The following is a 10042-nucleotide window of genomic DNA, read 5'->3' on the forward strand; positions in this document are numbered from 1 at the left end:
GAGAAACTCGAAGCCCCAAAACCCGAACTCTACGTGAAAGGGGAAAACATGCACGAAATGCCTCATTAATTATAACGACAACTCGTCCTTGTAACTGTAACAAAAAAAGTAGAACTGTCAGAGAACGAACAAACTAAAACTGACTAACTCACTATAGATTGACTATAGGGTGTTTTTATAATTTCCTACTCTATCCTATGTAAATGTTGTCTCATCCGATCCACATCGGTGAACAGCAAACCAACACTATAAAGTTAATCGATCATGCAATCGCCGATTTCTTGCTTGAACGACCGCCACACTGAATCCCATGATTTGATCATCTCCATATCGAGTTGTGGTAAGTAAAAAATTACTGTAATTCTCCTATAGGACAGTCCAGTCACTTTGTCTAATAGAATCATATTCATTTTTATTTGATATTTTACCTTTTTATCATCTAATAAGTTTTGCCTAGGGGCAAAATGGTGCAAGAAAATCAACCAATTTTCCATTAAATTTTATTTTCAATTTGTATGTTTTGTTTTATTTATTTATTTATTTATTTCTCCAGTTGATGAAGTAACCCGGCAATAATAGCTTCCTTACTAGCCAGCCCATGATGCAAGGGCGGTAACTCTGTCCTACGTTGATCGGTCAAAGGGACGCAACTAACTCTTTAGAGGGCTTTGTTAGCTTTTTTTTTTTTTTTTTTTTTTTTTACAAAGGCATCACCACATTATCAAGGCCCAGAGGCCACTCAAGGATAAGGGTTAAAGAGTGTACAGTAGAAGTTGGTCAATATAGTAATCATTAGTAATGAAAATTTGGTAAATTTAATAACTTATATGGAACGGCTCATCAAGAACTTATTTACTTTAGACTTGAACAAAACCATATTGTAGTCAGCCGGAAAGCAGGAAAACGGAAGACAATTCCACAGGCGTGCAGTTCTAAGAAAGAAGCTTTGTTCATGGAATCTACGTTTAGGTTTCGACTAAACATTCCCCCCCACACTTAATTTCTGATTCAAGCAACTTTACACGTTGTTTCTATATGACAAACAGCAGGAACATTTAGTCGTACATTGAACGGGGATCATTTTGGTCGTACATTTTAAGTAAAAAACCCTTTCCCACACTTCTGTAAAACTAAATATAAATTGTAGAACTTTTATCGTTAATAGTCATTTCTGATTAAACCAAGGATTTCAAATCTATAAAAATAAACATAAATTCGATTTCTAATAAGAAACATTTGTTTGTAATATTTATATTCTTCGGACTACGTTTCTCAGGCCGATGTAACCTCAGACTTTTTTTCAGGTGTATCTTGCCGAACTTTGGAATCTGTGGGAACATGCCAACCGGATGCTAACGTCTCCAGCATAAGAGACAAAATGAAAAGTCGTCTTTTGCACATGGCTCCACGCATCGCTTCCGTTTAGAAAAATAAAAATAAGATAACCACAAAAGAATTATCAACCAATGGCAGAGCTCCGCGCCGAAAATAAAGGCCTAAAATATTACAGTCGCTGGGAGCCTGTTTGCCACTATAAAATGAGGGGACCAGAAAGAAAAGAGAAGAGATTCGCCCAGCTGCGTCAGTGAACGCACGGAGAGATTCTCCCACCCGACCTAAAGAGATGAAGAAGAAAAAAGAAATAAGGCATCAGTGAACTGAAGCTGATTACGCTCTCATGTTATGGGCCCTACACCTTCAATTCTAAGCAATGCCTATTCATACAAACCAAAAAAAGAAGGAGAAAAACACAGGATGCGAAGACGCCGCGCTGCTAGTTGTTGATGAAAGTAGTCGCCGCTTTCAAGTTAAAAGCCTGGACACATATCACCGAAGTAGCACGACCGGCCACCCACTTACCACCCCCACCGTCCGAAAAGATAAGTACGCTTACGAACATTCATTCTTTGTTTAATTATATAAGCCTACAAAAGTTCATTCCTTATCAATGCATACACACCTACAAACATCCTACGAACACTTTACCTCTTCTAATTAAAACCGTAAGTAATAAATAAACCCGGGTTCCCAACCTTCAAAAAAAAAAAAAAACCTCTGGGCCATAAATCTTTCTGTCGAACTCTAGAATCTTTCTGCCGAAATCTGGAATCTTTTTGTCGAACTCTGGAATCTTTTTGCCGAAATCTGGAATCTTTCTGCCGAAATCTGGAATCTTTTTGTCAAACTCTGGAATCTGCATGGAATTTTTAATGGAACTCTTTATTTAATCCACAGGGATAGCATGATGTCGTTCCATCAGCCATGGCTAGGTAGAAGTCATTAGTAATTCGCAATTGTATTTTGAGTGCCACCATCACTGGAGATTGAAACTTCAACCTCTACAAGCATAACGTTTACAATTGAATTTTTACCGAGTACTCTATCCACTGCGCCACGGGTCCTTGCGTAATGGGTGTGCAAATAACTCAACACGAGAACAGTAGTCTAAAGAATCCAAATAATATGAATAATCAAGCCTCATCTAAAAAAATTTTCAGAACCGTAACAATCATTTATCTTCTCTCGTCGTTACAAAAATAACATGTCGATATGCCCACGTCAGCATTTCAGTCAAGCTTAAGCAAAACACCGTAAAAGTTATACACACACACACACGTGACGGAGGTTAGTGTGCAACTGGCGCATGAACATAAACAAACCCCTCATTCACTTGTTGAACCATAAGAGTAAGAAATGTTTTATACATTTAAAATATTAAAGCCTCTGCTTAAAAATATTATTCACTAGCACTTCAGCCCGGGTGTTTGGATGTGTATGTCGAACAAAAACAAAAAACAAAAACAAAAAAAAACAAAGTGATAGTAGGAAGGCAGGCAGGCTCGAACCTGTACCGCGAAGGAGGAAAAAAAACGGGGGAAAACCTTGCATCTTTGCTGTTATGACCACCGCCAAAACGGAAGTGACGTAAGTTTGAATTAAGGCTAGACAATCGAAAGGAGAGGATGACTTTCAAAAATATCGACGAAAAAAAGCGACCTTCCCCTGTTGAAAAGTGCTCAGTTGAAGGTAAAGATATTAATGTTTTTAGCCAATTTTTCGATATTTGTCGTCTGAAAGGTGGAACTTCAAAACGATAGTGATCTTACTAAAATCCGTCATCCCTGTCGAAAGTTTTAGGCAGAAGTGCAAACATACATACATACATACATACATACATTTATATCTTGGTAACGAAAAGTTTCGACCCAAACTGATTTAAAAGCTTGCCCTATCCCTGAATACCTTTTATGTAAAATTTCAAATGTTTAGACGAGAAATTGTCTGAGTAATTTGGTAGACTGCAGAGGTCAAATTTTTTTAACTTTGACCCCTATTATGACCCCTTAACATTCATTGTTTGGAGCTCAAACCAAGTTATTAATTTAGATCCATGTCCAAGGAACCTATATCTAAAATTTCAAGTGTTTAGACACAAAATTGTCGGAGGAGTTTGGTAGAGTTTTCAAAGGTCAAATCGTTGAACTTTGACCTCTGTGTGGCCGAAAACCGATCAAATCGATTTTCCCAAATCTCAGTACCCTGTATATCAAATTTCGAGTCCGTAGACTTAAAATTGACAGAGTTACTGCGTAGGAAAATACACACACACACACACACACACACACAGATACACAGACACATTCACTTTTATAGATATATAGATTGAAATATTTTTTGTTTAATTTTGTTCTTGTTTTATGAAATTAAGAACATCTATTAAAAAAATAATTATTTGTTTTAGTGTTCCAACATATTTCAGTTATTTTATAGATCTAATAATTTACCCATTATTTCAATGGCATCTTTTGATCCTGTAAAAAAATTAAACTTTATTGAAACTTATTTGAATTTTCTAACGATTGCATAAACATCGACGTTTTATATAGATAATCAAAGATATTGATTGACAAAACATTAAAATGGCTGACTTTTATTTACTTATTGTGAAACTTAGAAATTCGAAAATAATTTGGAACTGCCAATTAGTCATTTATGTCGTGAATTAGCATCAAGTATTATAGTTCATTTATATTCTCAGGAACAAAATAAAACACTAAATTTCATAATCGTTTTTGTCGTAAAGAAAGACATGTTTTAAACCTGCAAGTCACATTAGTAAAAACCAAAACACAAACATCATGTTTATTTTATTATAAACTAGCATTTCAGCCCGGCGTTGCCCGGGTATTTGGAGGTGTATGCTGAGCAAAAAAAAAAAAAAGAGTAAATTTTTTTTTAATTTGACCCCTATTATGACCCCTTAAAATTTATAGTTTCGGGCTCAAATCACTTTATTAAGTTAGATCCAGGTTCAAGGAACCTATATCTAAAATTTCAAGTGTCTAGACCCAAAATTGTCGGAGGAGTTTGGTAGAGTTCTTAAAGGTCAAATCGTTGAAATTTGACCCCTTAACAGCCAAATTTCTGGCTGACACCCGTCACATCGATTTTCCCAAATCTCAGTACCCGGTATTTCAAATTTCGAGTCTATAGACTAAAAATTGACAGAGTTATTGCGTAGGGAAATGTACACAGACAGACAGACAGACAGACACGTTCACTTTTATAGATATATAGATTTCAGGGTTTAGGCACTTGGAGTTACTTCCCTTGCATTAAAAGTGAGGAATTAGAGAGGGAAGTATATATATATATATATATATATATATATATATATATATATATATATATATATATATATATATATATATTATTTAACCATAAGATTGTTATTTCCCCTGATTTTCGTAAATTTTGTTAAATATGCAAATATTTTGCTAAATGTCAAAATTACACTTGGGGAGAGTGATGTATCGATTTTGGCTTTACTGGTAATTTAAAATCAATAAATATTTATTATTTTATCATTATGACCAGCAATGAAAGATTTAACTTGAAACAAAATCAAATAAAAAAGACAATTAAAAGAATCGTTTGGGCATAGGAAAATAGGCATCAATTTTTCCGATTCCAATACCCCAAAATTTTCCGATTTTTTCGATTCCTGATTCCAATTCCGATTAATCATCCCAACACTTATATATATATATAAGTAAATTTTTGGTACAGCAAAATGGAAGGAGAAATTTCAGAGGAAACATAATTTAATTTAAATACCAAAAAACAAGAAATGGGCAGGTGAAATTAAAATTTCCTTAAGGCCTTATCGTCTGACCCTCTAAGAGGAAACGTCAGAATGATAAATTAAAAACTAAGAAAACGAATGAGGGAAGAGGGGAATTTTGGTTTCAGTTGGAAGAACAGTGAAAAAAAAAAAAAAAAAAAAAATTCTCACTGTTCAGGTGGTTTTAAATCAATGAATATCTCCAACTGATGTTTCAGAATCTTTTGTCTACACAGGCTGAAACATCAGTTGGAGATATTCATTGATTTAAAACCACCTGAACAGTGAGAATTTTTTTTTTTTTTTTTTTTTTTTTCACTGTTCTTCCAACTGAAACCAAAATTCCCCTCTTCCCTCATTCGTTTTCTTAGTTTTTAATTTATCATTCTGACATTTCCTCTTAGAGGGTCAGACGATAAGGCCTTAAGGAAATTTTAATTTCACCTGCCCATTTCTTGTTTTTTGGTATTTAAATATATATATATATATATATATATATATATATATATATATATATATATATATATTTATAGCAAAACTGGTAATTAGTAAAAATCTGAAGAAGGTGCTCAATCACATACACTTTTCACTATAAAGCTAGAACCCAGAATTAGATAGAATCGAGCAATTGCATTGACAACGGACAATGCCAGACCCAAATATATATATATATATATATATATATATATATATATATATATATATATATATATATATATCACACACACAACAGGGAGACCTCAGATTAATAACGATGAACGAATTCATCTCAGAAAGAAGGTAAATCTGGAGAGTGGGGCCTCTTGAGAGTAAACCATACGATATCGACAAAGATTGAGATAGAAATATAGGTTATTTAGGCCTTCCGTAAAAGTTTAATTTTCCTAAATACAAATGTTACAGTCTAACATAATTGCAATCACTTCGAGATTAACTTTTTGGTATAATGGGAACGTTTTCACTTTCAATTTTGTTAAAAAAAAATATGTGTAAAAAGAAATCAATTTCATTCATACCTTAAAAATGTGTGCACGTAAAAAAACGACACCATTTTCATTTTCATTTTGTTAAACACACACACACACACACACACACATATATATATATATATATATATATATATATATATATATATATATATAAATATTTGTCTCCGTGTGTGTGTATGAGTTTGTTCCTTATAGACTCCGAAACGGTTGAACAGATTTTTTTTATAGAAATTTAGTGTATAAGTCTGGGAGTGATCTTAGTTCAATTTTGTCTCAGAATACACCCAATAGTTATTGATAATCAAAACTGTTATTTTAATTTATCTATCATCGGTAAAGCCATTTCTTCCGTGTTAGCAACAATGACAGAAAAAAGGGTCGTGAGAATTCTACTGTGGGTAAGTTGATAGCGTGTTTTTTTTTTTTTTTTTTTTTTTTTTTTGCCTGACGTGGTCAGTAGATTCACCGTACATAAATTCCTTAGTTTTTTTTTCATGAAGTGCAAAGAATTTTATAAGACTTGAAAATTTATGGGTTTTTTATTTTGCTTTTGTTTTTTTTTTTTGTTTTTTTTTTTGCATATTATATATTGAATAATATATATTATATATTAAATAATATATATTATATATTATATAATATATAATATATAATATATAATATATATTATATATTATATAATTGATAGAGGCGCTGCTTGAGCTAGTTGTATCTAATACGTATTTATTTTATTCAAACTCAACCAGCGCTTCTATCAAGGAACACAAGCCCTAACATAAATTCTGTGTGCCCAATGCACCGTTCCGACATTTGAAAAGATTACCGTAAAAATAACAAACGGACTTCTATTGATTCTATGCTCCGACAACAACATGGCAAAAAAAAAAAAAAGAAAGAAAGACATACTGATGATGAAGTGTATCTTCAAAATATATTTATAAATTTCAATATAAATTTCAAACAAAATAAATATATGATTATTTTGTAATAATGCGTTGTTTTTGCTTCAAACATATTTAATACGTATTTTATTGTATAAAAAAAATGTGTTGCTATATTTAGAGATACTAACATAACACGTTTGCGTTTATTTTTTAAGAATGTTAGCTGTTCCTACTCAGTGATATATTTTTTTTTACATAGGTATCACCACTTATCAAGGCCCAAGGGTCACTCGAGGATAAGGGTTAAAGAGTGTATAGTAGTCAATTGAACAATATAGTAATTGTCAGTAATAGAAATTCAGTAAATTTATTAACTTAAGGGAAACGGTTTATGCTATTTGTTAGCTTTAATTTTTTTTTAAACTAGGCTGCTTTTTTCTTTTTCATAAATTTTATTTTTTTACTGTTCTAAACAAAGGGAAGTAAATATGTCTGGATTAATGCAGAATTATATTTAAAAAAATTTTTTTTATATATAATATCAATTATCTGTTTCAAAAACTAAAAGAAAGTCAGTCTGTACCGACAAATACATAGTTACCTCCCTTTATTTTAAACGGTGGCTATACAAAAATAATTCCAATATTTGTATAGCCTAATAAAAAAATAAGACTGTAACGAGAAAGACAAAATTTTAGAATTTAGTGTGAGGGATCAGATTCATATAAATCTGATTTATACAATTTAATATGTCTGTCTGACTGCCTGTCTTCATATATTCAAACTCTATCTCGTCCAAAACTAAAAGTCACAAAGCAAATGATTGGATTTTTTATTGACCATTCTTTTATGGGTCTTTAGCCAGTTAAAATAAGTTTTTAATGGGCCAAAAGGGGTCAAAATTGAAATAAAATCATTATTCATTTTGTACATTCATTTATTCTTTAATCAGTTTATATGTATACGGCATAATCACATTGACACACAGGTTTCCTCTGGATCACTGAAGTTAAGCAACATTGAACCCAGTCAGTATTAAATGAGAGACCATTTGGGACTCCGCTTATCTTGGCATTGTAGCCTTGCCACTGGACTCAAACAGTACCAATTCAGGAGAGGTGTGGTTGGGATTGCGCAATTCTTGCCTCACAATGATGCATGCAGCTGCCCTTACAGGGGTATCCTCTGTCTTTTGAGACTGAACAGAGGCATTAAATCAAATCAGTTCATATGCGCGTCACGTTGGTACAGTGGTAACGTCACCAGCTTTGAATGCTACAATTTTGATTTCGGTTTCAATTCTAGCTAATGGCACCCGAATACTTTTTTTTTACTTTTTGAAATCACGTCTCTATAATAATATATACAAAATCTGGACAAATTAAAATATCATATTTAAGCATATTTTATGATCGGGCAAAGCCCCCGCCCCCGCCAATTAACATAAAACGTTTTAAGTCGTTAACAATTCTTTTTACAGTAAGATTGAATTTTCTCATCTCAGATGGTTGCAGAATATGGCATCAATTTTTATTGTGAAAATAAAAGTAATGTGTTTTATAAATGGATTTAAAATATAACAGTGATTTTTGTTTTCACTTTTCAAATTTAAAACTTAATGAAACAAGTTTCCTGATATAAACCCGAAACAATGGTTACACTGTAAAGGGGGTGGGGATAATATCCATTGAAAAAAGTTCAAATGTTTGGCAGAAATGAGGTTTTTATTTTTAAAAAATAATGACACTTGTGCATTGCTGTCATGGAACAACTTTATTTTTTGTTTTCATTTTGGAGATCAAAGAACAAAGGGAGACAATTCATGTTAAGAATAACGAACAATACTGACATTTATTAAGTAATACATTGGAAAAAAAATTTGGTAAATTTTTACTTGGTTTCCATCTTAACATTTAATTTTCCTTCAAAATGACGACTGGTAGGTTTTCGGATATGCTGAAAACGAATATCGCATTTAAATTTTCTACTAATAAGCAGTTTTCCTGACATTAAGCAATGTAAAAAGTGGTGGCCATTGTTTTACGCGCATCGTTTTCAGCATACCCGAAAACCTATAAAAGTCGTAATTTTAAAGGAAAATACAATGTTATGGTAAAAAACAAGTAAAAATTTACCAAACATTTTTAATAATCAGAAAACTACTTGTCTGCGCAAAATTTAAATGTGATTAAAAAAAAAAATATGAAAATTGTGGAATTTAGAGGTGGTGGGGGAAGGGGCAATCTTGTAACATTCCATCACTGTTGTAATTTTCGGATACGGTATACTTGAACTATTTCTCTTGGTTCTGAAATTGCATTATCTCTATTTGTTCTTCAATCTTCAAAGTAAAGAATTTATTTTCCTTACTGCACGAGTTACGACTTATTACTCATATAAAGGCGGAGATGTACGACCATCACGACCTGCTTAATTTCTATATTGATAGTTTTTTTGAAATTTTTTCACTGAAATATTATTGATTGGACACTAAATAATCAGATTATGAAAAAAAAAAATTGAAAAAAAAAATCATTATTTCGACATTTGAAAGGGGTGCTCACTTTTTAGTTACAACGTTCTGGTAAATCAGTCACCCATTTTGTAACCAATAAAAACGCGGGTATATCAAAACCATAGAAAGTAAAAATGACATAAGCCTACCGCATTTGTAAGTCAGACATATTTTTGTTTCTCAAAGAATGAACATGACTTTTTTAAAAATTGTTTTTCATGAAAATAAAGTTTCGAGTTTTTTTTTGTTTTGTTTTTTTAACTTATTTAGTTTTTGGGGTTTGTATTACTGTAAACATAGATTCGAAAAAGTTGTCAAAAAACAAATATAGGTGCTAGTGCACTTACTGATCTGCGCTATTTTTTAAATCGTATTTCCAAGTTTAATTAAAGTTTTATGATATGTTTTTTTTTTAATTGAATTGTAAGGTTAAAGTACAGAATAGGTACAAAACACCCTCTCCTCCTCATATTAAGAATGGCTTTTTAAATAATAACGTTATTATTTCAACACGGATCAATAACTGCAC

The sequence above is a fragment of the Euprymna scolopes genome, chromosome 1, assembly GCF_053919585.1.
Source record: "Euprymna scolopes isolate OS-2025 chromosome 1, ASM5391958v1, whole genome shotgun sequence".
NCBI lineage: Eukaryota > Metazoa > Mollusca > Cephalopoda > Sepiida > Sepiolidae > Euprymna > Euprymna scolopes.